This window comes from Oncorhynchus mykiss, chromosome 5 (genome assembly GCF_013265735.2).
Source record: "Oncorhynchus mykiss isolate Arlee chromosome 5, USDA_OmykA_1.1, whole genome shotgun sequence".
NCBI classification, from domain to species: domain Eukaryota; kingdom Metazoa; phylum Chordata; class Actinopteri; order Salmoniformes; family Salmonidae; genus Oncorhynchus; species Oncorhynchus mykiss.
Window position 1 is genome coordinate 49,030,117 of NC_048569.1, and position 6,724 is coordinate 49,036,840.

Genomic DNA, 6,724 nt, shown 5'->3' on the forward strand with positions numbered 1-6,724 from the left:
CAGACCATGGACCGCTGGGAGAGACAGGAAGTCTCTCCAGCGCCTCGCCTCAACCTGTCCTGTTCGGAACCAGCTCCAGTGGGACTGAAGGGGAGCGGGCTCTGTACGCAACGCTCGCTCAATGTCCGCATTCAGCTCCCACACGACCGGCGCTACCAGGCAGGAGGCCGGGAGTTTGGGAGTCTGATCCATGGGCCGCTCCTCTGTTTCATACAGCCGGGAAAGTGCATCTGCCTTCGTATTCTGTAGGATAGGGTAAACACAAAACGGGTAAAGAACATGGCCCACCTTGCCTGACGAGGATTCAGTCTCCTTGCTGCCTGAATGTACTCCAGGTTGCGGTGGTCAGTCCGGATGAGGGAAGGGTGTTTAGCCCCCTCAAGCCAATGTCTCCACGCCTTCAACGCTTTAACCACAGCCAATAGCTCCCGGTCCCCCACATCATAGTTCCGCTCTGCTGGGCTGAGCTTCTTCGAGAAGAAAGCACAGGGGCGGAGTTTTGGTGGCGTACCCGAGCGCTGTGAGAGCACGGCTCCGATCCCAGCCTCGGAAGCGTCCACCTCCACTATGAATGCCAAAGAAGGATCCAGAGCTCTTAGTTGCCCAAAAGCACTGTCTGCCTCAGCCGACCACTGCAACAGTACAGGACCACCCTTTAGCAGTGAGGTAATGGAAGCAGCAACCTGGCCAAAACGCCAGCTAAATCTCCGGTAGTAATTGGCAAACCCTAAAAAGCGCTGCACCTCCTTTAGCGTAGTGGGATTATGCATGGCTGCAATGTGGTCACTCTCCATCTCCACCCCTGATGTGGAAATACGATACCCTAGGAAGGAGACGGACTGGTGAAAGAACAGGCATTTCTCAGCCTTGACATACAGGTCATGCTCCAACAATCGTCCAAGTACCTTGCGCACCAAGGACACATGCTCGGCGCGTGTAGCGGAGTATATCAGAATGTCCTCGATATACACCACTACACCCTGCCCGTGCAGGTCCCTGAAAATCTCTTCTACGAAGGATTGGAAAACTGATGGAGCATTCATCAACCCGTACGGCATGACGAGGTACTCATAATGCCCTGTGGTGGTAGTAAACGCTGTCTTCCACTCGTCTCCCTCCCGGATACGCACCAGGTTATACACACTCCTGAGATCCAGTTTTGTGAAGAAGTGCGCCCCATGCATTGACTCAATCGCACTGGCGATAAGAGGTAGCCGGTAACTGTACCTCACCGTGATTTGATTGAGACCTCTATAGTCAATGCACGGGCGTAAACCTCCATCCTTCTTCTTCACAAAAAAAAATAACTAGAGGAGGCGGGTGAAATAGAGGGCCAAATGTACCCCTGACGCAAGGATTCAGAGACATATGTATCCATAGCCACCGTCTCATCTTGCGACAGGGGATACACATGACTCCTGGGAAGCGCAGCGTATACCAGAAGATTTATCACACAATCCCCCCGTCGATGAGGTGGTAATTGAGTCGTCTTCTTTTTACAGAAGGCGAGAGCCAAATCGGCATGTTCTGGGGGGATGCGTACGGTGGAGACCTGGTCTGGACTTTCCACCGTGGTAGCACCAATGGCAAACCCTACACACCTCCTCGAGCACTCTCGCAACAACCCCGGGAGAGCCCTCTGTTGCCAGCAAATGGTAGGGTGATGAGCCAACCAGGGAAGGCCAAGTACCACAGGAAATGCAACAGAGTCAATGAGGAAGAGACTGATTCTCTCCTCGTGACCCCCCTGCGTCACCATGGCCAAGGAGATGGTGGCCTCCCTGATTAGCCCGGACCTTAATGGTCAACTATCCAGAATTTGTACCGGGAAGGGTCTAACTACAGGGAAAATGGGAATCCCTAAACTAATGGCTAACACTCTGTCAATAAAATTTCCAGCTGCACCTGAATCGACGAGCACCTAATGCTGGGAATGTGGGGAAAACTCAGGGAAACAAACAGGTACAAACATTTGGTCACCTGAGGACTCTGGATGAGTGTGGTGCAAACTCACCTAAGGTGACGCCAGAGTGCCCTGCCTGTTACCTCGACTTCCAGAGGAACCGACACGGTACCGACCAGCAGTGTGTTCTCTGCGGCCACAGATGGTGCACGAGACCACCTCCAGTCTCCCTACGTAGCCCCTCGGGGGTGCTGGAGGATGGCACCGACAGAGCCCCCTCTGGACATCTGCGGGTGACCAGCAGGTTATCCAACCGGATTGACAAATCCGTCAGTTGGTCGAAAGAGATGGTAGCATCCCTGCAGGCCAGCTCTCGTCGGACGTCCTCTCGCACGCTGCACCGATATTGATCGATGAGGGCCTGTCGCTCCATCCTGCTCTGCCGGCCAAGGTCCGGAATTCCAGGACATATTCCTGGACGCTCCTCGTCCCCTGCCTCAAATGGAAGAGCCGTTCTCCCGCCGCTCTCCCTTCGGGCGGATGGTCGAAAACAGCCAGGTAGTGATGGATGAACTCCTTGAAGTGGTCCAATGCCGTGTAATCTTCTCTCCATACGGCGTTTGCACACTCCAGAGCTCTGCCTGGGAGGCATGAGACGAAGGCTGACACTCTCTCCCTTTCCGAGGGAGCTGGGTGCACAGTGGCCAGGTAAAGGTCCAGTTTTAATGAGAATGCCTGACACTGTGTGGCTGTCCCAATATACTTGCTGGAAGGGAGAGACGTATCCCACTAGGACTGGCTCCAGATGGGACGGGTACAGGCAACCCTGGTTGCGCTGGTCGAGGCACTGGAGACTGCCTGTCTCTCCCAGCGGTCCATATTTAACGCGATCCGTCATGGTACCAAGATGACGTATCATAGCCGAATGTTCCTGGATGCGCACCTCGACTCCTTTAACTTCTCTGGGACATGTGGGACGGTAGCGTCCCACCTCACCAACAGCCAGTGAAATTGCAGGGCGCAAATTAAAAACAACAGAAATCTCATAATCTTATAATTAAAATTCCTCAAGCATACAAGTATTTTACACCATTTTAAGGATAGACTTCTTGTAAATCCAGCCACAGTGTCCGATTTCAAATAGGCTTTACGGCAAAAGCACGCCAAACGATTATGTTAGGTCAACACCTAGTCACAGAAAACCATACAATCATTTTCCAGCCAAGGAGAGGGCTCACAAAAATCAGAAATAGCAATTAAATTAATCACTAACCTTTGATGATCTTCATCAGATGGCACTCACAGGACTTCATGTTACACAATAAATGTGTGTTTTGTTCAATAAATTCCGTCATTTATGTCCAAGTACCTCCATTTTGTTCACGCGTTTAGCCCAGTAATCCAAATGCATAATGAGCGATCACTTGTTCAGACAAAATGTCAAAAAAGGTATATTACAGTTTGTAGAAACACTTCAAACGATGTATAGAATCAATCTTTAGGATGTTTTTTAACATAAATCTTCAATAATGTTCCAACTGGAGAATTGCAATGGAACGCAGTTACCTCTCACAGGAGCGCGCGTGATCAGCTCATGGCACTCTGCCAAACACCTGGTTGAAACAGCTCTCTTTCTCTCCCCCTTCACAGTAGAAGCCTCAAGGTTCTAAATACTGTTGACATCTAATGGAAGCCTTAGAAAGTGCAATATGACCCCATAGACACTGTATAGGCAATGATAGGTAATGACTTTAAAAACGACAAACCTCAGATTACCCACTTCCTGGTTGGATTTTTTCTCAGGTTTTTGCCTGCATATGAGTTCCATTTTACTCACAGACAACATTAAAACAGTTTTAGAAACTTCAGAGTGTTTTCTATCCAAATCTACTAATTATATGCATATTCTAGCTTTTGGGCCTGAGTAGCAGGCAGTTTACTCTGGGCACCTTTTTATCCAAGCTACTCAATACTGCCCCCCAGTCCCAAAGAAGTTAACTTGTTATGGCTGCAATCCCCCTATCGGGATAAGTGTCATCAACAACCGCTGAATTGTATAGCGCTATATTCAATAAATATTACTACAAATATTTATATTCATGAAAGTGAAGTGCAATATAGGAAAACCACCTGTCGTGTCAGAATTTGAAATTATGCTTTACAGCGAAAGCAATCCAAGCGTTTGTGTAAGTTTATCGATTGCACAACAAAACATTAAATACACTTAGCATCAGGAAGCTTGGTCACAAAAATCTGAAAAATAATCTAATTAATCGTTTACCTTTGATGATCTTCGGATGTTTTCACTGACGAGACTCCCAGTTAGACAACAAATGTTCCTTTTGTTACGTAAAGATTATTTTTATATCCAAAATACCTCTGTTTGTTTGTCGCGTTATGTTCAGAAATCCACAGGAAAGAGCGGTCACGACAACGCAGACAAATTCCAAATAGTTTCCATAATGTCCACAGATAATCAATCCTCAGGTTGTTTTTAAAATATATAATCGATAATATATCAACCGCAAATGTCTTTCACAGTAGGAGAGGGAAAAGCAATACCTATCCAAACTTTGTTGTGCAAGCAAAACTCATGTCTGAAGACTGTTGACACCTTGAAGAAGCGATAGGAAAAAGAATCTGGTTCATATCCCTTTAACCTTTCTGATCTCCCCATCCCGGATCCGGGATCGTGAATACAGACTCAAGCTCATTACCATAACGCAACGTTAACTATTCATGAAAATCGCAAATGAAATGAAATAAATATGCTAGCTCTCAAGCTTAGCCTTTTGTTAACAACACTGTCATCTCAGATTTTCAAAATATGCTTCTCAACCATTGCAAAACAAGCATTTGTGTAACAGTATTGATGGCTAACGTAGCATTTAGCATTAGCATTCAGCTGGCAACATTTACACAAAAAAACAGAAAAGCATTCAAATAAAATCATTTACCTTTGAAGAACTTCAGATGTTTTCAATGAGGAGACTCTCAGATAGCAAATGTTCAGTTTTTCCTGAAAGATTATTTGTTTAGGACAAATCGCTCCGTTTTCTGCGTCACGTTTAGCTATGAAAAAACCCCTGTATCCAGGATTGTGTAAATCTATCAGCAAGCTCATTAGCATAACACAACGTTAACTATTTATGAAAATCGCAAATGAAATGAAATAAATATGCCATCTCTCAAGCTTAGCCTTTTGTAAACAACACTGTCATCTCAGATTTTCAAAATATGCTTCTCAACCATAGGAAAACAATCATTTGTGTAAAAGTAGCTAGCTAGCGTTAGCATTTCGCGTTAGCATTTCGCGTTAGCATTTCGCGTTAGCATTAGCGTTAGCATCCAGCAAGCAACATTAACAAAAACATAAAAGCCTTCAAATAAAATCATTTACCTTTGAAGAACTTCTGATGTTTTCAATGAGGATACTCTCAGTTAGATAGCAGATGCTCAGTTTTTCCAAAAAGATTCCTTGTGTATTAGAAATAGCTCCGTCACATTTGGCTACCAAAAAAAATCTGAAAATTCAGTCCTCAAAACGCGAACTTTTTTCCAAATTAACTCCATAATATCGACTGAAAACATGGCAAACGTTGTTTAGAATCAATCATCAAGGTGTTTTTCACATATCTCTTCATTGATACATCGTTCTTGGACACATGCTTTCTCCCATGAATCAAATGGTGAAGTAGAAGCAGCTGGCAATTGCGCACCGAATTCGACGCAGGACACCAGGCGGACACTTGGAAAATGTAGTCTCTTATGGTCAATCTTCCAATGATATGCCTACAAATACGTCACAATGCTGCTAAGACCTTGGGCGAACGACAGAAAGTGTAGGCTCATTCGTTGCGCAATCACAGCCATATAAGGAGAGAATGGAAAACAGAGCTTCAGAAATTCTGCTAATTCCTGGGTGATGCATCATCTTGGTTTCGCCTGTAGAATGAGTTCTGGGGCACTTACAGACAAAATCTTTGCAGATTCTGAAACTTCAGAGTGTTTTCTTTCCAAAACTGTCAAGAATATGCATAGTCGAGCATCTTTTCGTGACAAAATATCGCGCTTAAAACGGGAACGTTTTTTATCCAAAAATGAAATAGCGCCCCTAGAGCTCTAACAGGTTAAATCCAGCAAAGGAACATGGAGATTTCAAAATAAAAGCCACTTTCTGTTTTGATTTTCCTCAGGGTTTCGCCTGCAATATCCGTTCTGTTATACTCACAAACAATATTTTGACAGTTTTGGAAACTTTAGAGTGTTTTCTATCCAATACTAATAATAATATGCATATATTAGCAACTGAGACTGAGGAGCTGGCCGTTTACAATGGGCACCTTTTCATCCAAGCTACTCAATACTGCCCCTGCAGCCATATGAAGTTAACCGGGGTACCTGCTCCTGCTGACTCCATAGTAGGTGTGTAATTCTGTCAAGGGGTGTACTAGAGGCGACGTCAGGTGCAGGAGAGCAGAGTAATGTTAACAGGCGCCCTTTTATTTTTGTTCCAAAAATGAGAGCATTACATAAATCAAACGCGCTCAAAAACACGGAACATAACAAAAATCAAGCGCGTAATAAAACACCACATATCATGAAACAATTACACAAAAAGACATGATGGGAAATAGAGGGTTAAATACATGTAGATTGATTAGAGAATGAAAACCAGGTGTGTATGGAACAAGACAAAACAAATGGATATACGAAAAATGGAGCGGTGATGGCTAGAAAGCCGGTGACTTCGATCACCGAACGCCGCCCGAACAAGGAGAGGCGCCAACTTTGGCAGAAGTCGTGACAATATTTGAAATA